Source organism: Pipistrellus hanaki, assembly GCF_964339955.1.
Source record: "Pipistrellus hanaki genome assembly, chromosome: 12".
Classification (NCBI taxonomy): Eukaryota; Metazoa; Chordata; class Mammalia; order Chiroptera; family Vespertilionidae; genus Pipistrellus; species Pipistrellus hanaki.
Genome location: NC_140514.1, coordinates 19,508,550 through 19,532,040, shown reverse-complemented (window position 1 = coordinate 19,532,040; position 23,491 = coordinate 19,508,550). Strand labels below are relative to the sequence as shown.

At 49.9% G+C, this 23,491-nt stretch overlaps 1 long non-coding RNA gene across 1 annotated transcript; it reads right to left on the bottom strand.

Annotated features, from left to right (window-relative positions):
* Positions 1 to 5,944: 5,944 nt before the first annotated feature.
* On the bottom strand, positions 5,945 to 21,212 carry LOC311631446. Its single transcript, XR_014796591.1, has 4 exons — positions 21,140 to 21,212; positions 17,331 to 17,466; positions 14,136 to 14,248; positions 5,945 to 6,205 (listed from the first exon to the last, which is right to left on the bottom strand). It is a non-coding gene; the product is annotated as an uncharacterized lncRNA (long non-coding RNA).
* Between the last annotated feature and the right edge of the window lie 2,279 nt (positions 21,213 to 23,491).

Here is a 23,491-nt window from a genome sequence, read left to right as displayed (position 1 = left end):
CAGGGGCTGGGAAAAATGGAGGAATGTTAGTCAAATGGTACAAAGTTCCAGGCATATTTGAATGAGTTCTGGAGATCTATATAGCACATTGGCTATAGTTAATAACATATGCTTAAAATTGCACACACACACAAAAAAGGAACTATGTGAAGCATTTGTTAATTAGCTTGGTTGTGCTAATCATTTCATAATATATACATATGTCAGGTCACTATGTTGTACACCTTAAATATGTGCACCTTTTATCGGTCAGTTATACCTCAATAAAGCTGGACAAAAAAAGAAAATCCATCCTATTTCACAGAGCTGTTGAGTAGAATAAATAAGAAACTCTGTTCTTTCCACTCAATTTTGCTGTGAACCTAAAACTGCTCTAAAAAAAAAATAAAGTTTATAAATTTTTTTAAAAAATTAAAAAAACAAGCATATGGCATGACAGAGAGAGACTTCCTGGAAGAAGTGACATTCGCGCTGGACCTCGAGGAGTGAACAGGTAAACTAGATTTCAACGGGCAGGGAAGGAGGGAACTGTACTGCAGACGGAAATACTGGTTTGCTGAGGAGGGGGCAGGTGGATCATTCAGCAGTTGGATACTAGAGTATGGAGCACATGGCCCTGATTTGGGATTACCACTGGCATGGGACCACTCCTAGAGAGAAGAGAATGAGGACAGAAGTCCGTTCAGAGGAGAACCTCGGGGCACAGGCTATGCTGAGAGGAGGCTGAGGAGGAGGATCTGAGAGGCAGGAGGATCACCAGGGCAGTGGGGGTCACAAGACTTAAGAATGAGCAATGAGGAGAGGTCAAGAGCGAAAGCACTGAGAAGGGCCTATAGTTGGCAAGAGTTTGGTTCTTGGAGGTTCAGGTGGGATGGACAGGGCCAAGGTCAGGAGTATATGACTTTCCTGTTGCTCTGTAAGAAATCACCACAAAGTGAGTGCCCTAAACAATAGGACTTTATTCTCATACAGTGCTGGAGGTCCAAAGTCCAAAATCAGTCTCACTGGGCTGAAGTCACGGTGTGGGCAGGGCCGGTTCCTCCGGGAGGCTCCAAGGGAGAACTCGTCCCCTTGCCCTTTTCAGCTTCTTGTGGCCGCCTGCATTCCTTGGCTTGCTGCCCCTTCCTCCATCTTCAAAGAGCATCACTCCAAATGCTGCTTCTGTCATCGTATCGCCTTCTCTGCTTTAATCTCCTGCCTCCCTCTTAAAGGACCCCTGTGATTATATCAGGCCTCACTGGAATAACCCAAGATAATCTTCCCATGGAACGGTTTTTAATTTAGTCACACATACAAAGTCTTATACAAGATGAGTACATGCCCATCTTGTGTGTGGGGGGGGTGGGGTGGGGAGGGGGGCTGGCAGGTGTCATTATTCAGCTTTTCACTTTTCAGTTGTCAAGGGGCTGATTATAGAAGAGAGAAGAGGAGGAAGTGGAAAAGGCGAGGAGAGACCATTTACTCAGGAAACTTGAGTGAGAAAGGAAAGGGGGATGGGACAGGTTCATGTAGAGCAGTGTTTCCCAAACTTCTCTCATGATGAGAATCACCTGGTGGAGTTGTTAAAACACAGATTCCTGAATCCCAACTAAGAAGTGCTAAACTAGAATTTTTGGGAGCATATAGGTAAAATTGTATACTTAACTAGTGCTCTAAGACAGATTTTATATACAGAGCACTAAGTTAGGTATGCAATTTTACCTATATGTTCTCAAAAATTCTAGTTTAGCACTTCTTAGTTGGGATTCAGGAATCTGTGTTTTAACAACTCCACCAGATGATTCTCATCATGAGAGAAGTTTGGGAAACACTGATGTAGAGGAAGACTCAGCCTGGCTGCAGAGAAGTGGCTTCTAGAATTTTATTTGATTTTCCTGATTCTGTGTATTGCCTTTCCTCCCTCCCTTTCTCCCTCAGGCCAGTTGGAAAGTTAGAAACATAATCCATGTTGTTTATTCCATCAGGTAGTGCTTCCCCTCACGCCTGACACCCACTCACCCAACCTATGTGAGCTAAAATCTATATTTTTAAAAAGACAGGTTCTCATTTTATTTGCAATGGCCATTCCTGCTCTAATGACAACACAAAACTTATTAATTAGACCATTAATTTTTCAAGTTCAGATATGGATGTCCCGTTTAGAAAGGCAAAGGCTGAATTCACATTCCTTTCCTCCACTGGCACTCCGTCCCTTCTGAAAATTCGCCTTGTGGGATGGCTGATTTTCATTCTTCTACTGCTTTTACCTGTAACTTAATTTCTCCCCAGCTTTATTGGGATAGAATTGACGAGGAATCGACGTTTAAAAAAAAAAAAAAAAACCCACAAGGGAAAGGCACCCGGAGCTGTCAAGAATAATATTTTTTTGACTTGGAATGAGTTTTGGAATCTGTATTTTTAACCAACTACCCAAGTGATTTTGATGATCAGACAGTTTGAGGTGTTTTTTCCCCCCTCTTTCCTCTTTCTCTTCCCTTCGGTAAACTGTTTTTCAACTTTGTTTTTCAGTGAAAACTATTTCCGCCTCACGGTTAACTCGATCCAGAGGCTGCGCCCATCTCTCCCATGTCAACAGTCCTGTGTCCTTGGCGGAGGACAGAGCTCTCATTCTGGGCCTTTCCCTGTTCCCCGGCCAAACCCCTGCGCCTGCACCTCCCTGCAGCTCATAAAGCTCCCGGATGCCGGGAAAGCCCCCGCCCGCTGTCACTCACAGGGAAGAGTGGAATCTGCAGAGATCCACAGTTCTCCTTGCCTCCTCCACTCCCGTTTGCCCAGAGCGGCTACCTCTGTCCCAGGCCTCAGGGCTGTCCCTGGGCTGAAGCGGAATCCCACCCCAAAGCTGGACAAAAAGCCAATGGTCACGGGGAACCTGCAGAAAGGCAAGAGCTGAGCACATCCTGCCATGGAGTAAAGAAAGTCCCCCAGTAGAAAGGCAGGACGGCAGTGTTTGGGGAGCCCTGTGCTGAGTGGGGAGGCTGGTGGGTGTATTTTCTTGGCTTCCAGATGGGATCAGCCTGATGGGATCCACCGCTCCAGCCAGTAGCCACCTGGCCCAGCTGTGGGAGATGTGGAGAATGCATTTCACAGTGATTGCCACCGGGCCGCGGCACGGAGACAGCTGCAGGAGGGCACACAGCTGGCGCTGCCCACCCCTTCCAGAGCTGCTCCTTGGGAATGCCACCCTCCCCGTGGGAAGGGAGAGGGTCCTGCTTGCGGTGGTTCCATGGGAAGAAACTTCCAAGCTAAAGCCTCATTTTGAGGGCAGGAGCTGGCCTTCGTTAGAATAAAAGCCCACTATCCCTTATTCCCGTAGCTTCCCAACCCGGATAAACATCAGGATCACTCGGGAGGTTAATTTTTAAAATGAAGATGGATAAAAATAATGATTTTGGGAACCCATCCCCAGACTTAATGAGTCAGAATCTCTTTGGTAGGATTAGGGCTGGAATGTGTGAGTCCATTTAATCAGACTGCTTTCCTGATTCCTGAAATTTGAGTCCATAGAATGAGAGCATGAAGAGGGTATGGTGGAGGCTCGGATGACAGGGAATAATACTTAGAGCCACCACTGACAGAGGCATGGCCATGGGAATCGCAGCCAGAAAATCGCAGACTTCTCAGGCATTATCTTATTTAGTCATCAAAACAAACCTGTGAGGTATGTCCCATTGTTACCCACGTTTTGCTGATGAAGAAAGGGGAGCTCAAAGAGGTCACACAGCCAGGAAGAGGCAGAGCCAGAACCCAGGTCCAGAGCCTTCTCTTCACATCTCTGCCATGGAAGGGATAATGTGAAGCCAGGCCACCACCTCCAGAGTATGTGACCAAATTGTGACGTTTTAAAAAACGTGCTTGCAAAAAATAGACAGGTAGATTTTTTTAGAGACAGAGAGAGAAACATGGATATGAGAGGGGAAACATTGATCTGCTGCCTCTTGCACTCTCTATACCGGGGATCGAGCCTACAACCTGGGCATATGTCTGACCAGGAATCCATCCAGCAACTTTTTGGTGCATGAGATATCACCCAACCAACTGAGTCACACAGCTAGGACAAAACGTGCTTTCTCTACACGTATGTCTTCTGGGTTCAGTTCCCATGCGCTCACTCCTCTCATATTGGGCCATCGAGCACTTGTGGACACAGAGACGATCAGGACATGGCCACCATCAAGATAGAATGGTTCGTAAAAGAGGCACTGGGTTGAAGCTGGGAGGGGAAACTCTGGTCCCGGCACCGCCACCTGGAGCTGTGAAAGGAGCCTCGGTGCCCTGTCTGTGCTGAGGGAGATGGGAGGGGCGATCTGTAGGGGTCAATCAGCTCTTCAAAAGCAGAGCCCAGCCCCATCTCACCAGATACTCCCTCTCCCACTTGAGGTTCTTCCAAGGCAGTGGCTTTCTCTAAAATCAGTTCCCCATCTGGACATGATGAGTCTCTCTGTGAGGATGCTGGGAGCATCAGGGAGGAAATTGAGCCTCCTCAGGCTTCAGAGAAGACTTCCTGGAAGAGGTGGTACCCGAGTCAGAGCTGTCCAGGAGAGTGCAAACATCCAGCAGTGGGGGCGAGCATGAGCCAAAGCACAGCTGCCTCTCCTCACATGGTATACACAGTCAGACTTGGGGTTCCAGTGTATTCTTAGGTGTAAAATGCAGTGCGACCTGCCCTCCAAAGCTCTCCTCGCCCCTTTGGCAGCCTCATTTGGCTCCCACAGGGCTTTGGGGAACTCCAGGGACCTGTGACCCACACACTGCCCAGGAGAAGATATTTGCATGGCTGTGTCCCCACTGGCTTCTCACGGGCCAGGGGACTGGCTCTGTATCCTGTGCTTGACATAGGACCAGGCACTGGGTCATACAGGAAGGAAGGGAAGGAAGGAAAGGGAGGGAAAGGAGGAAAGGGAGGAAGGTAGATCTGGCTCTAAGGGACACTTCACTTGGGAGGCCTCCGAGGGGGCCCATCTGTCCAATTGGGTTCCATGGGACTGCCCAGGCTGGGTTAGAATTCCTGTCTCTCCCATTCATACATCTTGTACACCTACCCAACATCCTTGAATAAGGCCCAAGATTCTTATCCCCCATGGGCAGTTGAGAACTGCCTTGGAGAAAAAGTATAATTCAGATCCTAAACTAAATTGTAGCTGGAGTGAGTTCTTCTCAGGTTGAAGATGCTCCTCGGGTACAGATTGAGGGTGAGGGCCCCAGATTGGAGCATCAGACTCCTGCTGCTCCATGTGGCACAAACAAGGCCTCCCTTCTGACAAAGGAGAGGAGACGATATGAGTCCCAGAGACCCAGCAATCAGTAGAAGGCGGGTGGGGGTGGGGGCAGGCCCATTTCACCGGAGATTCAGGAAGGCCGAGACTCAGCATGTTTAGGGACAGAGCTGGAAGAGGCCATGGGAGACCAGCATCTGAAGCTTCAAGTGAAGCCCAGAGAGGGACACTGGCTGTGGAAGACAATAAATGGCTGTCAGATATAGTCAAGCAACCCGCAGAATCTGTAAGTGTTCCTATATGGCAAAAGGAACTTTGCAGGATTATTAAATCAAGGCTCTTGAGATGGGGAATAGCCAGGTGGCCCAATGGAATTAATCACAAAACACCCTTAGAAGAAGGTTGTGGGAGGGTGGGAGAAGGCAATGTGATGACAGAAGCAGAGATTGGAGTGATGTTCTCTGAAGGTGGAGGAAGGGGCCAGAAGCCAAGGAGTGCAGGCGGCCACCAGAAACTAAAAAAGGCAAGGAACTGGATTCTCTCTAGGAAGAATGGGCCCTACTAACACCTTGAGGTTAGCCCAGTGAGACTGACTTTGGACTTCTGAAGTCCAGAATTATAAGAGAATAAATCTGTGCCATTCTAAGCCATTTACTTTGTGGAGATTTATTGTAGCAGCAATAGGAAACTCATACACTTACCTAGAGACACAGAGCTTGTCAGTAGCTGAGCCTGTTCTCCGATCTTCCGGGCCCCGCTCCATGGAATCCACATCAAATTGGAAGGGGCTGGGGTAGAAATGCAGGTGAGGCCCTGAAGGGCCCGGAGAATACGGTTGGGGACATCCCAGGCCTCTGAGATGTGTGTGCACGTGTGTGCGTGTTAGAGAGATGGGAACAGCGTGCCTTCTTCACGCATCAGGGATTTTCTGGGAAGGCAATCCTCCAAAGGCTTGTCAACATTTTTCTCTCCAGGAAAAAATAACTCAATCCCTAAAAAAAAAAAAAAAAAAAAAAAAAAGTCATAGTTTCACACGCACACATGTGGACACACTTGTGGGTCTTAGCAAGAAAGGAACTACTCCAGTCCTCTTTAATGTTCATGGGGCAGGGTGCAGAGCTGAGCGGGTCAGAGGAACCATCAGCCAGAGGACTGTGGACACATCGTGACATCTGGATTTCCCCAAAGCACTCCGGTGCTGTAGAATAAGTTCCCCACCCCCCATTGCTTCCTGCATCCACTGAATCTCTGGGAAGATTTGACACATTTCTTAGCAGAGGAGAGCAATTGGAATTTCCAGCTTACTTCCAGATGTGGGCCTGACTGTGCTGGAGAGTTTGGCCTTGTCAAGCATCTGGGAGGCCAGTCGTCCCGCCAGACTCCCCAGCGCTGGCCTGCACGGTCGGTCGTGGGTGACCCCCTCCCTGACTTTGGGTCTTGCGGTTGGGCTTTCTGTAGGGAGCTGGAAGGAGCCCATGTGTGTGGTTTTCACACATGTGGAGAGGGCTGAGGGGGGTCTGTCTGACTGCCTCTGGGATGGGGAGGCGGGGGCTGGGGCAGGGGAAAAAATCAAGCTGATGAAGAGCATTCTGGGAGTGAGGATGAGGCCAGAAACTAAGGCCAGAGGCTAAATCTGGAGCAGGCTCAGGGTAGGAAGGGAGACTCAGAGCTCCGAGGGATCAGTCTGAATCGAGGTCAATCCCTATACAAAGGGTCTTAATTAGAGGGAGGCCAGGAAGGTCAAAGGCAATAGAAAAGTCAATATGACAGCAAAATGGAAGCAGGGGCCCAAGTCAAGGAGTGTCAGAGGCCTCTAGAACCTGGAAAAGACAAGGAAACAGATTCTGCCCTGGAGCCTCCAGAAGGAGCACAGCCCTGCCAATGCCTTGACTTTAGCTCACACAAGTAAAATAATAAATATATGATGATTTGTTATAGCAGCAACAAGAAACTAATACACCCTTCCAGCATGTGGTAGATGCCAGATTCTGCCCCATTCCCTGCTGCAAAGCATCTTTCCAACACACACAGGGTGAGGGGCGTTTCCCGACTGGCGTCCCTGACCACCTTGGCTGAGCACCAGCCCAGACCATAGCAAGGAAGGCAGGAGGGGTTGCTTCCTACCAACCAAGGCCTCCAGCTGCTGATGGAGCTGGACCTGTCCATGCTGCCAGACTTCTGGGCCATGGCCTTGCCCCCAAGCCCACTGCCTTCCTTCACTCATGGATATAGCAGGCATGGGCCTACTAGTATGTTCCTCCACCTTGGCCTTCTAATTTCCCCCACTCTCTGCGATTCCACTCGACCCTCCAAACAAGGAGAACAGCATTCTCAAGCTGCAAACGAGGGAATCAGAACAAGGAGTGAGAGACACTCACAGAACTCAGGAAGGCCTGGCTTCCTGGGGACTAAATGTCAACAACATCTGTGGTAAACGGGGTTTTAACAAACAAACTCAGGGGCTGTGTTGAGTGAGGGTAGGAAGCAGCCACGCTGGGTCAGCGTGTGTGGATTGGGACAACCCAGGGCTCCGCATCCCTGTCCTGAGAAAAGTTGAGATTCCACAGCACACCCCGTGATTGTTTTTCTCCTTTCTGCTTACAAGCCAGTATAGAAACCTATGCGCAAATCATCCAGGTACCCACATGTTCCCAAATTCTCAGAGGTCCACTAGCAGTACCATCATGTGCACAGAGGAAGCGGGCAAACACACATGCAGGCTCCAGCCAACACATAAACAAGCAGTCATGCATATGCGCTGCAGACAACCATACTCCGCAAATGCAGATATACCCACTTACACGCTTGCACGCTTGCACACACCTACACGGAGCACACAAATACAGACATACCATGCACAACTGAAGACCACCCATTCCCATGGACCCTAGGACACCTGGGAGCAGAACCCATGCACAATGCTTCCTGCACCTCCCTTCAGGGAGGGAGGCCTAGATTTCCAACCCCACCCCAACACTCCTGAGCTCTGCTCTGGAGCCCTCTGCTGGGGAGGCCAGGAACAGGCTGCTGGGCCCCTCCTTGGCCCTGGAGCTGAGCAGGCCGAACTGGGTGTTTGGAGGGAAGATGAAGAGAAAAGCAAAACAGACCAGGGCCAGCTCCCAGGCATCCTGCCTCCACTGAGTCCAAATGACTTTCTGCAGTCTCCAACCTAGGCTGAAGGAGAGATTTCTCTGCAAATATCCCTATTTGGCTGCCCCTCTTTTTGTCAGACCTCAGGCCAATACTGTCCTAGCAGTAGGCATGGCTCCAGTGCCCGCATGCAAAGGAAGGGGTTCTAACCTGGCTGCATCACCTATCTCCCCTCCCCCACCTCCAGGTCAGGACTTCTTCACCCTCCTCCACTCCAGGAGCTCAACCTGGCTCACCTTCCCCACCCTCTTCGTCTGGGCTATCTTGTAGCTGGGTGCCCAGCCTCCTTGACAACCCACTGGGTCTCTGACTCAGCTTGTTGTAGCTCCCTGTTCAAACCTCCACTGTATCCCACAGGTTTCCCCTCCTGCTCTCAATGGCTTTTATTATTTTTTTCTTTCCCCCCTGCCCCACATTTCATTATTTATTTATTTATTAATGGCTTTTCTTCCCATTTTCTCCCAGCAGAGGGGGAGGAAGTGGAGATCTGGGCTTTAAAATAAGATGGATATACCTGAATTCAGAGCTCAGCTCAAAAATGGCATTTACTCACATCATGGGCCTCCTGGGCAATGAACCTCACTGTCCTCAGTCGCAGTTTCTTGAGGTGGGATGGGGATCATGAGACTCACAGGGTGATTACATCAGGTAACATGCTCATTGCCCAGCATCAGAGCTGGTCTCAGGGGTGAGCTAGCCAGGCCGCTAGCTGCCTCAGATGCCATCTTTCCAAGGCACTCACACATCACTGGCCATGGAAAGAGATGAAGAAGACCATGTTTGGAAGTCCTCAAAGGAACAGTTGGATGCTCTACGTGAATGAACTACTTGCACGGGGGTGGCAGGGCCCTACAGCAGAGCAGGCTAGAATAATATAGTTGGTTGCTTACTGTTTACTAAGGAGGGTGGGGCAGGGTCTCTGCAGAGTTTTTGTTTATCTGACCCAGGGATTCAAGTTTGGGGTCAGAGCTGGACAGCTCAGAGAAGATGGAGTATTGCCAACAGGGATCCTCTTCTCCACCCACTGCCCTGTCCACCAAGCAGAGATCAGTTGCCACTATATTAAAATTGAGTAAAAGAATGTCAGCTTGATGGGACTTAAAATCATTAGCCTTCCTGGGGTACCCACATGTTTCCAATGGGCCCTTTCTGACACGTGCAGGGGGCTTAATAAATGTTACCTGGACCCGTCTCTCCAGTCATTGGCTCCACAACTTCTCTCCAGCCCCCTCCACTCAGCTCAGCGCTTCTCATATCCTCTCTACCTGGGCTTTGTGTCCACTGCTTCATTTAGCTATTCACTCCAAACCCATACCCCTAACCTCAGTCCACTGGCCCAGCCCATTCTGAAACCCTCAGGCTTCTAACAGGCTCATGGTTTCCATTTCTTGGGAAATCAGATAAATTCTCACAGATGAGCCTGTTTAAAACAACAGTAAACAGCCACCATCTTGCCCTGGAAAGTATCTCATTATCTTACATACCTGCCATCAGGCAATCCCCGTTTATCAATGAGTTGTATTTCAGACTTGGTTGCTGTGAAGCGAATTGGCATTCCAGACAATGAGCCAATAGAACACCGAGGACTTGGCGTTATGAATGGGGCTCAGTTTTCCAGGTTGAGCCACAAACGCCCATTGAACCCACCACAAAGCTGGGCTGCCACACACCTACATGGGGGGGCGGGGGGGAAGTGGGGGACAGAAAGAAAACCCTACTGTTGCAAGGCCTGTAGGTAGAAATGGAAAAATAATAATGCCGATCTAGACAAGGCCTGTTTATTTTCTCTTGAGAGCTGGTGCTTGAGGGAAAGCAGGTTTCTTAACAGGAGTATGAGGAGATGGATGGGACGTTCTGAAGGAAACATCGAGGTGCTGTTCAAGGGCTTTAGAAGCTGAAAGCCTTTGTTCTCCATCCTTCTAATTAATCTTCCTGACATCCAGTCTGCCTCTTTCTTGACACAGGGTGGGCCTGGCTGCGTCCCGACACTCAGGCAGCCAGGATTGTTTGGCTAGATAGAGTAAACTGTGGGGCAAGGACCTCCTGAGGTAATTAGGGTAGAGTCGTTAAAAAGGAGATGAAGGAAGTATACTCAAGGGTGTGTGATTTTGGGTCTTAAAGATGTCCTGAGGAAGAATGAGCTGATCTGAACGGATCGTGGTAAAAAAAACAAAGGACAAACACAGAGAGCAAAGGGAGGTTATGGTACCTTTGTACCCCTATCGCCCACCCATGAAAGGAGGTGGAGGAGAAAAGAGGTTGACCACCAGGTGACGTCACAGACTCGGAGCAGCTTGGTTGCAGGTTGAGGTGGACCCAGGAGGCCCCAGGGAAGTAGGGGAGTCATTGGTTCCGAAGTTCAGGACATTTTCAGATTTGATCCTCATTCTGACTGAGCTGGAGAGGGTATGCTCATGCACAGGCCCGTTTTCCCAGCCACCAGCCCGTCTCCCCTGAGGGGTTTATGCTGGTATATCAGGCATGGTTGTGGTGGGGGGGATGGTGCCCAGAGAGATGGGGGCCAGGGAAAGGGGGCCAGTGAAGAGAACAGGAAGGGGAGCCTCAGAACGGCCATGGACAGGACCTGGATAGTGTGAAGGAACAGAAAACAATGAGCCTTTATTGAAAGTCCGCCCCCAGTTGCAGGTCCTGACGCAGGGAGGCCCAGGGGCAATCGAGCAGTCCCACCTACAGGGCTGCCCACGGATGCGGGTGATTCAGAGTTTAGGTTTGGCTGATAACAGCCTGGACCAGCTGAGAATGGGCCCTTTGTCAGGGTTGCCCATCCTCAGGCCCCCTCCTCACAGCGGGGCTGGCTAGAGCAGGCCTGAGAGGATGGCTGTCTTGCACTAAACAGGACTGACTGGAAAAAATGCAAAGATACTCAGAAACCTCTACTCTGAGATGCTGTGTGGGAACTTAAGAAGCCTCGGGGCAAATGTTTAGGAGAAAGATTCAGCTTGGCTGGAACCCACATTCTTTTCTTCCAGGATTTCAACCTCAGCTGTGTCTCCCCCACACCCAACCCCCTGATTCCTTTAGGGAGAAAGAAACATCACTTTTACTACTGTGTAAGTCTAAGTTGCAGATAGCCAAAACCCAACTTGAATCAGCTTGCCAAAAAGGGAGTATTGACTGACTGACTGAGTGACTGACTTGGTCGGGGCAAGGACAGAAGAGGCCCTTGGGGGGCCTTACATGACATCTATTCACCCTGCTGGGATGCTATTCTCTTTGCATCCCTCAGAGGCTGGTGGCACCTGTTCTACTGCGCTCTTTGACCACTCTGGCAGGGAAAATGACCATGGTTAGTTCGGTTCTCTTCTCATAGTTCATGATCAGGGAAGAAATTGCATTGTCTGCCACCAGACTTGGTTAGGAAAAAATCCTGAGGAAGAACCTGATTGGCTCTCCTTGAATCATGTGCCCATCTGGACCAATTGCTGTGGCCAGGTAGGGGGTATGTGTTATGGTGATTTTCTAAGGCAGAGCCACTTGTCCAACCCTGTGACTAAGGGGAATGAAGTACATGGCAGAAAAATATTTAAAAACTTGCTATGCACTTGGGATTTCATGTGGCAAAACTGCTAGTTGGCCCAAAATAATAATTTTCACTTTTATTAATAGAAGAAAATGTTTACATGGCTGCCTGGAATAAAAACAATATTTCCCAAGCTCCCTTGCAGCTAATATAGCCATGTGTTTAATAGTCCTGACCAATGGGATATGAGCAAAAGGAAGGTGTGCAACTTCCAGACGGTGTCCTTACAAGGAGGGAAGCAACCTTTCCGGACCCTCTCTTCCCTACTTAGTGCATCCTGGAAGCCTGTGTCATGGTGAACCACCTGAGAGCTGATGGGAGAGAACATGATCCTTGGGATGGCACCACAGCAAGTTAGCTAGTTCGAAGGAGCCCGAGTCTCTGATGCCATTTTGGCCCCAAACTGTTTATGCCTGGATGATTGCACCAGAGGAAAGAAACATCTCTCTTGTTTGAGCCGCTGCTATTTTAGGTGTCGGTTACATATACCAAGTCTATGTCCTAAACAATACATCCTGGGACCTTTTCTTGGGTTGAAAACTATCTCCTGTATCCAGGACCAAATTTATTCCCTCACCATATATACCTCCAACCAAAAAAATCCTGCCTGTGGCCACCCCACCCTTGGTTGAGAGTGTGACAAGAAACATCACAGGCCATATCTGCTCTCTCTAACCTGCAAACTTATTATCCTTTCTCCCTACATACGCATTCCATTTCACTGGGCATGGTGCAAAGTGTTTTGCACATGGCTTAGACCAAACTCAGTGCTGGCTCAGGGGCTCCAAAAGAGTGGAGGCCATGGCTCCCTCATCGGTCTGGGGGTTCCTGAGTTTACTTCTGAGCATATATCTCCTGGAGAAATATAAAGCACAGCAGACAGCCAGTCTCCCCTTGAGGCAGGAACTGGGGGCGCAGAATTACTGAGAGCTGAGCGATGGAGGATGCAGGAGAGACCACTGATAACTGCCCCTTGCCCTGTCACCTGGGAGTGTTCTGTCCCTAGGCACCTACTCAAGGCCCATGGTTTTGAGAGAGGGAAAAGAAAGCTCTGGCCAGGTAGGTCTTGGGTTTCTGGGATGGGGAAGAGGCGGTGGCTGGGTCAGGAAGAAGAGGAGGCACTGAAAATAATGGAAGGACTTTGTGTCTGACGATCCTCCACCCTCATTCCAAGCTTTCATAACTGAAGCGTGATCTCTGAGTTGTGCCCAGTTGGGAAACATTGCCTCGGACCACAGCAGCACAGGCTGGGGCAGGGCTGGGCTCCTCCTTTCTTTTGTGCTGACTGTATTTGAGAACAATGGCGGGACAGCCCACGCCTTTCTTAGAGCCGTCCTTGGCTGCCAAGCAGCTGGCTTCACCTTTTCTTCTTTCCCTCTAAACCTTTGCCCTAAGAATGTCCCTAAGAGCCAAGATGGTGTCTCTACCCTCACACTGGGGTCAGAAAACTTCAAATAGGGCAAGTCGGACTAGCCCAGGGCCATGGAAGCTGCAGGCTCCACCTGAATGGACTGAAAGACCAGACATTAAGTTGTATCCCTGGATCTCCTCAGAGACCTCTGGCCCCACCTTCGAGCAAGGCAATTCTCCACCCTCATTTCCTCTGACTCCAGCATTGGATCCAAAGGAAGACTATTGGCTTTCTGACTGACCCCGACCCCCACCCCACCACTTCCCCTGCTCCCACATCATGATGTATAATACATCAAGCCTGAGGGACACACAGGGCTGGTGGGGGACAGACACTCTGAGCGTGACTCTTCCATAGACATGCCAGTGAGGAGCAAATAGCCCTAAGCAGGGGCTATTTGGTCTCACATTCCCTGCACCTCAGGACTAAAAGGCGAAGTGTGTGTTCTCAGTATTCCTCATTGTCATCTTCAGCCCATTCTTCCCATCCTCTGCTCATTGACGCTCCTGCTCCACTAACCATCCTCTCTCCGTGCCCCTGTCATCTCCCCGCCTCCTGGGCCTTCACCCTCACCCTCTGAAGACCTCAGCTCCAGCTTCATCTTTTCCCTTCCCCACCTCCTGCCACTCTCCTAGACAACAGAATGGCCGTTTGTTGCTTCCTTCATCTTCCTCTCCAATAATTGTGGTCTTGGCAGGGCGTACTTAACTGGAGCTGATTGGGAAAGGCTTTGGGACAATCTCACCTCCTGGAAAAGGGCCCCTTTGCATAACTGCTTCAGTCTGAGGTACACAAGCAGTTGGCTTTCTCGGCAACTTACATGACTGGCCACAGGCAGGAAGAGTCTCCATGAACCGAGCTCCATTCACTTTCATCTCTGCTTACAAACTTCTATCTCTAGTCTGGGTTCTTTCTCTTTCAGGACCTTGCTACCTGTGGCAAGAAGACTATGTATACCACCATTTGTACCTTTTGGACCACCTCCTCTAGCACTGGAGGCTCACATAGGCACGTGAACTGTATTCCAAGGTATCAAATATTTTGCATACCTCTTTCCAACCTAAAATATCCACCCACCGTCTGACAACAGCACCATGCCTTGTGTTTAAAATTTTGCCACATCAACATTCCACTCCTTGATGTCAAATTTTGTGTTTATCAGAACATGGCTTAGACTTCTGTCACAAAGAGACCTCAAACTACCTCGGCTTAGACAAAATAGAAGTCTGTGTTTCTGTCTTGCACATCGATGGTTTGGGGCTTAGGTCGTGGTTTAGTGGTTTGGAGGGTTCAGGCATCTTGTATCTTTTAACTTCACCCTTTTCAACATGCTGCTTTCAACCTGCAATCTACGAAAGTGCTGTCCTAGGGTGGGTTACTCAGGAAACAGATGGTGAGACAGAGATGTGCAGACAGGTATGTGTCACTGGGGAGTGCTCCTGGCACAGACCCTCTCGGAGGTAGCATGCCTCTCCCTCTCCCTCTTACTGCTGTTTTTCACGTGGCAGCCAGAGGCATTCTCTTGAAACATACACATGAGACTGCATGTAAGGGATGACTAGGGGTGTGTGTAGCTGGAACACACGGACCTCGGTGCAAAGTATCCAATTCTGAGTTTCTGTTGTTGGGTGAGTCCCAAATTAGAATTCACCTGACACTTAATCACAGCACTCACTCCCTGAAGGCTTGTTCAGCACTCGTGTTCGTGCCTGACCTGGAAGCTCTGGGAGGGCGGGGGTCTTGCCAGTTATATATCCCAAGGCGTCCTGGACACTCTTTGGAGCACACAGCCTGGGGGCCTGGGGAAGCCAGGATGGCGTCCTTGGGAAGGGCCTTGGAGCCAGTTGTTTCCTCCGTACACCTCAGATTTCCCAGAGAGCTCAGAGGCCTGGTGGGGAGGAGACAGCAGAGCCCTCTTCATCTGAGCTCCCCACATGGGACAAAACCAGGGAGAAAGAGGAAGATGGGAGGAAAGGCTGAGAAAGAAGGTAGGGAAACAGAAGATCAGGAGAGTAAGCAGAATAGGAGGAATGGAGAAATCCAGAGAAAGAGGGGGCTAAGGACAGCAGGCAGTGAGCTCAGGGTAGGGGGCGGGAAGAGAAACCATTTTTTCTTTTTAACTTGCTGGGGGCATCCCTAACACACTGACTTAGAGGTGTGGGAAACGGAGACCATCTACTTTGTGCTGTGGCTTTCTCAGGCAGCCCAAGCCCACTGGGAAGAGAGTGGGGAACACCCCGTCAGAGGCTCCCCCAATCCGCAGCCCCACAGTCCGTGGTGACTGCCCCCAGCACCCAAAGTCAATGTTTAACAGTGGCCCGAGCCCAGGAATGCTCTATCTGGACATGCAATTACAGGGGTTGGGTTACAGCCCCAGCACTGGCCAGGGCTCAGTGGCAGGAGATAAGAAGGTGGCACCAGGAAGGGCTGTGTGTGTGCTAAATTGCGGGCTCTCAGCACACCCTCAGGGCCGGCTCACAAGGCCTCCATTGTTGGGGCCTGGCTCCCAGCCCATCTCCAGCCAGATAGGAGCTGCTGTTCTGACAAGGCAAGAAAAGTACACCCCAAGTTCGTCCAGATGCCATTACCCCATCCTTATCAGGTGGAGGGAAGGGAACTAGCAAGCAAAGCTAATGTTGATCCAGAGAAAAAATGAAAAGGAATATTAGGGATCATGGCAAAAGTCAGTTCCAGCAGCTGGGGGGGGGGGGGGGGGGGGGTCAGAGGCACCAGTCTATCCAGCTGGGGTTTTTATAAAGCACAGCTGGAGGCAGGGTAGGACAGATAGGAGAGTGCATTGGGTGAGAAGATGGGGAATGAGACCGGCCCCCCGCCCCCAACCCCCAGTGTGCCCAGTCCTGGATTGCACGCTATTATGGGGCAGAAGATGGGCTTGTACATTCTGTTTTTTTGGACTTGGGGTCTAGTTAGAAAAACCTGCTTCATTTCTTCACCCAATATGGTTAAGAGCCCACCTCACGCAGGCTTTGCTTATAAGTGTTGGGGCTCTCGGGGCTGAGATTCCAGGGGAATGCATCTGGACAGAGTCCTGGGGACTAGCACATGGTGGTGGCTCTGGGATGGCTGGTCAGGAAAGGCACGGAGGCTGGGGGCTGAGGGAGCAGGGCCGATGACTCCCAGGAGGCCAGAGTGAATCCCAGCTCCTCTGTCTGGCTGATTCTAAGCAAGAAATGTTACCATACGAGCCCCAGTGTCCTCACCCGTCACATGGGGGCTAACACCGAGGATGGAAAGAGAGCACATGGACACACTGAGCTCCGTGCCTAGCTCACTGGCACATAGTAGGTCTTTGGGAAATCCGTATCCCCAAGGTGAGTGAGATGGAACCCTCCACTGCAGGTGGCTGACTGCCAAACGTGGGAGGTAAAACTTGGAAAAGGTGAGATCGACCCACGTGGGGTGGTGATTAAATTGGTGAGGAGTGGGAAAGGCAGCTGAGAGGAGAGGAGGAGCTTGAGCAAAGAAAGGGCAGCCCCAAGGAACCCAGCTGGTGGTGGGGGTAGGGCTGGGAGGGGGGGCCATTCACACGCTCCTCCCCTCTCCTACCCCCTCCCCCCCATACCATCCAGAACACAGAGTGAACAATCTGAAGGCAGTAGCTGTGATCACCATTTAAAAACTCTGCTGTGTTGTTTTGATATGCCTTAACGTATAGATTTGGAAGAAAAGAGCACTTTAAGAATTAAAAAGTCCCAAGAATGTGTCCGTTTGGAGAATCTCTTACCCCCAAAGCAGCGAGGAAGGGACCGGGCATTTCAATGAGGACCGGGCATTCATTAAGGGAAAGGCGGTGAGGACTGCGTGCAGGGCTGGTTGCTCGGAAACCACCGCTTAGAAAGGGACCACGGTGTGAACTCATGTGCTGTGCATGCTCGTCATGTGCCAGTGCGGGTCGGAGACAAAGCTGCCACAGGCAGGGAAGGCACCGCGCGACGGGGAGGCCCATTGGTCCTCTCGGGCCGCCGTAACCAATGCCCCGGACTGGATGGCTTACACAATCGACTGTCATTTCTCACAGTTCTGGAGGCTGGAAGACCAAGATCAAGGTGCCGGCTCATTGAGTTCCTGAGGAGGGCTTTCTTCGTGGCTTGCAGACCGTCTTCTCACTGTGTCCTCACACGGCCCTCCCTCTGTGCAGGTGGAGAGAGAGAGAGAGAGAGAGAGAGAGAGAGAGAGAGAGAGAGAGAGAGAGAGAGAATCTCTCCTGTCTCCTCCTCTTCTTATAAGGACATCAGTCCTGTTGGATTAGGGCCCACCCATATGACCTCATTGAAACTTAATAACTTCCTTGAAGGCCCCATTTCCAAATACAGCCACACTGGGTGGTTAGGGTTTTAAAATATGATTTAGGGAAAAAGGGGAAGGCATGGGGGTCACACACAAACATTCAGCCTATCACAGAAGCCTTCTTCAGGATGCAAGGAAACCAGGCTTTCCTGGGAATATAGGACAGACTCATGGAGGTAGTCCTCCTCTTGGGGAGGATAATGCCGACAGCCTAAGAAGAGCTACAGATGGCCCATGGTTCCCTGGGAGCTCTGAGAACAGTTCCCAGAGAAACTTTTGAATCAGAATAAGAAACACAGTTAGTTTCTGCAATCATTTACTATCAGTAGAAACATAATGATGGATATCCCCGGGTAGGCCCAGTTCTTCATGTTTTTTAAGCCTTAACCTGTTAACCGGGGAGTTCCCTTTTTAATTACGCAAAGTACAACGGGCGCATACTCTTTCACTAGGACGTGTCAGTACATCACGCCTAGTGGACGTATATATTATTATTTTTTTAATTTATACTTAATTAAAATAAATGAAATATATATATTTTTTCGTTTATTTATATATAAAGCACAAAGGAAAATACAAAATTACAAACAAATAGAAAAGAATACTAACAAAAAAATGGAAACATTTACAAAGCTGGAAATGGAAACTCAGAGAGGTTAAGTAACTAAGTGGAAGTGATCCAGCTAGGAAGTGATAGAGCCAGGATCGAACTCACTCTTTGCTGCCCAGGTCTAGCTCTCCCAAACCAATGCAACATAACAAATGTCACACATACAAGCGTGGGGCCACTTCACCCAGTCCTATGTATGCATACTCATGTACACTCAGGTGTGCCTGACCATGCCCCTTCCCTCCTGTCCAGCTACTATCGACCACCTTGGTCCCAGCTGCGGCAGGGGAAGGGAGAAGGTCAAGGTGACCCCCGGCACAAGGTCAAGATGACACCTGCCTTTCCCCCTTCCGAGTACCGAGGACTCATGCTGGGATCACGGGTCCTCCTTTGCCTCAGCCTTTTATGGAAAGCAGAGGCTGCATACATGGTTTCAGTTTCCTTTGACTCTATCTGCCCAACCTTGCATGCTGGCCTTTATTTCAGATAAGCAACGTACTACTTATAATGAAGAAGATATTGTATCATTCTATCTGGTAACCTTATGCTCAATAAATACTTATTGCATCGACTAATATAGAATGAGCAAAAAGCACGGAGGAAGGAAGAGGCGTTGTATTTGGAAGAAAACAAGAAACATCAGTTTGCCTGGAATACAAGACCTGTGCACAAATCTGCCACAGAGAGTAAAAGTGAACAAGCCCGTGCTCTGGTGCTCAGAGCAGGTCCTTGTCGCTGGTGAGCCTGAATGAAGGGACACGTGTGGGAGGAGCTGGTGTTAATTGCCAGAGACGGCAGTGAAGATGTCAGATCAGAAATGGAGAGTGCAGTGATGACATTGGCTTTGGTCATGGGGCATTCGAGAGGGCCAAGTGGCCAGCGGGCGGTAGCCTTCACAACTCTCAAAATTGAGACTCACGGAGAAGCCACATCCTGATTTGATGAGGAATTTAAAACCCTCCCCCCATTCCTTTAGGGGCCTTAGGCAAGGGTAGAATGCCAGCCCAGGAGGCCTTCACAGGCCAGCAGACCCAGTCACCCCTCAGAGCAGGACTTTCCCCACAGGCCTCAGATAAACAATGTACGACTAAGAGTAGAGAGAGCCCCCAACTTCCGTGGGGTCCCCCTCGGAATAGGATCCCCTGGGGCTCCTTATGCAGAGCCCCAGACTGGTTCCTCTCACCCTCTGAAACAGGCAGCTGGGCTCCCAGCCCCAGGCTGCCAGGCAGTGTGGTGGAGAGAGGGAGGAAATAGGCCCCCATTGTGCCCGGGGCCTGGTAGCACAATGGGAGCCTGTGTCATGCCAGCAGCTGGATGTGGCTCTGACTGTGGTGGACACCAGCCCTGGCGAGGCACCCAGCCTGGGGACCTCCTCTGTTTCGTGTCGCTCCTGGTGGGACCTGTGGGCTGGCTCTCTGTGCCTAAGGGTTGGCATGTGTCTGGGGGTGCTGTTTATTTCTTGCAGTGTGTATGTGTGCGTTCATGCCAGCAGGTCTGACCCAGCACAGGCAAGTGTGTGTGTGCTTCAGTGTCTGCATGTGGCGACACATGCGTGCCCGGGGCTGGTTGGGCGAGACTGCAAGTACATACACGCGGGCCTGTGTGTGTGTGCATTGAGAGCTGGTAATGCAGCTGAGCACATGGGGACACACGTGCCTAGGCCTTCTGCTTCACCAAAACAGGGAGTCTCCCCCCAAGCGCCGGGCCAGGGAACTCACAGCTGGCGCTGAGGCTTTCTTTGGAGAAAAGAACCAGAGGGTCGGACCAAGGCTCTATACTAGGGGTGTCGAACTCAATCAGAGAAGGGGCCAAAATCTAAAATCCAGCCTAAATCGCGGGCCGAATGGTTTACTGAACAGTCATAAACTGACAATGTCATAAACTGACAATGTCATAAACTGACAGCGGAGTGCAGTGATGACAGCGCGGTGCGGGCCACATTGCAAGGCCTGGCGGGCTGGATTTGGCCCGCGGGCCTTGTGTTTGACACATGTGCTATCCAATGGACACCCAGCCCTGCGCAGGCGCACACTGACTGTCTGGGGCTCTGGGTGTGGCTGCCAACTTGACTCGGTTCCTGCACGCTCCTGCGGCTCCCGTGGATCCTGGATGATCAGAGAGAGACCCTCCTCTGGTTGGAGACCCTCCAACGAGCAGGGGCTGGTGGAAGGACAGGCATGGCTGAAGCTCATCCAAGTTTAGGATGTTCCTCCAATTTGGCCTTGAATTCCCCCCCCCCCCCCCCACGAATCAGAGCTCAGCCCACCCAGCTTGCCCTTCCAACATTGCTGGAATCAGGAAGTGAGATTTCAACTCCCTTCAATTAAACCCAGCAAATATTTACAGAGGATCTTCCAAGCATGAGGCTCTGTGATGCCAGGAGCAGTGGGGAGAGGCCCTCTGCCAGGTCCCGCCTCCTAGAGAACTTCAGGTTCTGGGAGATGAGGCCCCCACTTTAGGGTTTTGCTCCCCACTAACACCCACTGCTGCTGCCTGCATCCCAGCCTCCATCTCCCCTCCACAGGCCATAAATGGAGACTGCCAGAGAAGGTCCCCCCCTTACCCTGATGGCCCCTTCCGACCTTTGGGGTTCTCTCCTCACCCTCCAGGGCTCGGAGGACCCTGCGGGGCGGCTAATGGAGAGGGCAGAGGACCCCTGCCCCTTTAGGGGATGGTATCAGGAGCTTGGGAGCCTGGGCTTGCTTTCTGATTAGAAGGAAAAGCTATGCCTCCTCCAAAGGGGGGCCCCTCTGCCTTCACAGTCCAACCCACAGGCAGCCTCTCTCAACGTATCCCCGGAGCTCCCTCCCCACAGGGAAACGTGGAATATGACCCTTGGGGTGAGGCATACAAATATTGAGCAGGTTTTTTTGTTGTTTCAGTCTAGAAATGGAAGAAAGACTTACCAAATAGTTAATGAATCGACACAGTGCTTTTCCCCAGGCCCAGTTTCAGGCGGTCCAGAGTCTGGGATGGCTCTGTAGGACTCTTGGGAACCTTGGGCATCTTGGGGATGAGGGTGAGCACGGCTGTGTGAAATGTTGGGGAGCTTGGGGGTGGGGGTGCCTTCCCACTTTGGCTCACATTCGTTTGCTGCTTACTAAGCCCTCCAGCGTGTCACCAGTGTGGCTGGTTTTATAAAATGTGAAGAATATTTTCATAGTTTGTAAATGAGAGGGGTGTAACAGGAAACTCCTCCCCAGCCCACAGGTCTCCTGGGAATCCAATTTAAAGGCTATTTGGACATTTTTCTCTTCTAGAAAGAAGAATGGGTTCTAGACCTACTGACCTTTGCTGTAAGTGGCTACTAGTAGTGAGAACACCCCAGGGCAGTTCAGACAAAAATAGTCGGTTCTAGACAATTGTAGGGGGGATTTTAACAATAAGGGAGAGAGGATCAGCTTTTCCAATGAAAATGTATGCTGAAGAGAGAGCACTTTGAAGATGATTATTTGGAAATATTTTCATCGCAAGGTGTTCTAAATTACTGAAAACTATGTGAGCATATTGCCTATGGCAGACTCTACACGGTCTAAACAATCAGCTCGGAAAGTTTTGTAAATAAAGAGTTTGAGAGAATTTTGGATCTGATTGTTAAAAACACAAAACCGCAAAACCTTCCAAGTATTTTGTAAGAATGACTGAAATCAGGAAAAGTGGAAACTTACTAGCAAAATCTCAATTAAATGGTACAATGGATGGGTGGAAGTGAAATACAAAGGTCGAGATTGAATGGGCATAGTACATGATGCAGGCCTATCATTTGGCAAGGTATCTCTTATAGCTCTACACATTATGAATGCCAAGAGTTGAAATAAATTGCTGCATCACAAAGTATTTTTACATTTTTAATGTAATGTATGCAACCACAGACAGAACAGTGAGCACTTAACAGAAAGAAACTTGACAGCATCCCTGAGCCCATGGATCAACCTGGCTAGAGTCTGTCCGACTCCCAGACTCCCTGTTACATGAGATAATACATGTCCTTATTCTCAAATGCCTGATAAAAGAGGGATTCTTTCTGTTTTATTTTCTAAGCCAACTTGAGCCAGAATTTCTCCCATCCAAGCACTAACCAGGCCCAACCCTGCTTAGCTTCCGAGATCAGACGAGATCGGGTGCGTTCAGGGTGGTATGGCTATAGACTTGAGCCATAATTTCTATCACTTGCAGCTGAAAGTTTCCACTTTAATTGGCCTGTGAGTCTTCGGGTTGCTTCCAGCTGAGGGCTTCACTGGGGCTGGGTCTTGGGGTCAGGTCCCATGGGCAGTTGGTGAGATTGGGGGATCATGTTAGCAGCAGCCAGGCAGTTTGGAGTCACCCTTCTTACCAGATCTGTGAGCAAACGGAAATCTTATGAGACTGCTCCAACCTGTGGCCTAATAATAATGACGGTAATAACACAAAATAGCTAATATTTATTGAGCATTTTACTGTATGACAGGCTCTGTTTTAAATGCTTTGCACGAATCGTTTCATTTCAGCTTCCTAACAATCCGATGAGGTAATGCTATTGTTGTCCCTGTTTCTATGTGAAGGCCCCGAGGTAGAGCAGATGTGTCCAAAGTAATAGAGCTTGCAATTCTCAGAGCTGGTATTTGGACCCAGACTGTCTTAGTCTGGGGTTCTCCCCACATCGGCCCTGATCCTTGCATTCTTGCTTGAAAGAGAGACTCTTTCTAATTCGTGCCGATTCCCTGCCTTGAGGGATTTCTGTTTATCGAGCTTTACTCATGACAACCCATAAAATTCATTCCACCTGGCAGTGACAGCCGGACAACCCATCCGCCCATATTTGCGGACATGAGTCCCAACCTTAGAATTTGGCTTGAAGAGAAGATACTCCTACTACGCTTCTCAAAGGACCATCAAAAAGCAAGTCAGTGGCTGCTCCAAAGTCTTTTCAAAAGGTCCCATGACAATCTCCCCAAAGGAGGACTCCCAAATGCTTCCTCTCCGATGTGAGTGCACCTTGTGAGCCATTGTTAAGATGACAGCAGAAACAAACCAAAAACCCCGCACACAGAGGCAAATAGCAGGCAGCTCAGGAGGGGCCCATCCTGGCTGGCCACTCTCTAGGTGAGCAAACGTGGGTTATTTAACCTTCTGTGCTTTAGTTTTCTCATCTGAAAAGAATGAAAAGCAAAACAATAGTATATATCATACAGATGTTAAGAAGATTAAATTAGTCAATATTTGCAAAGAACTTAAAACAGCACCTGGCAGAGTATATAAAGAACTCTTGCTTTGGGTAG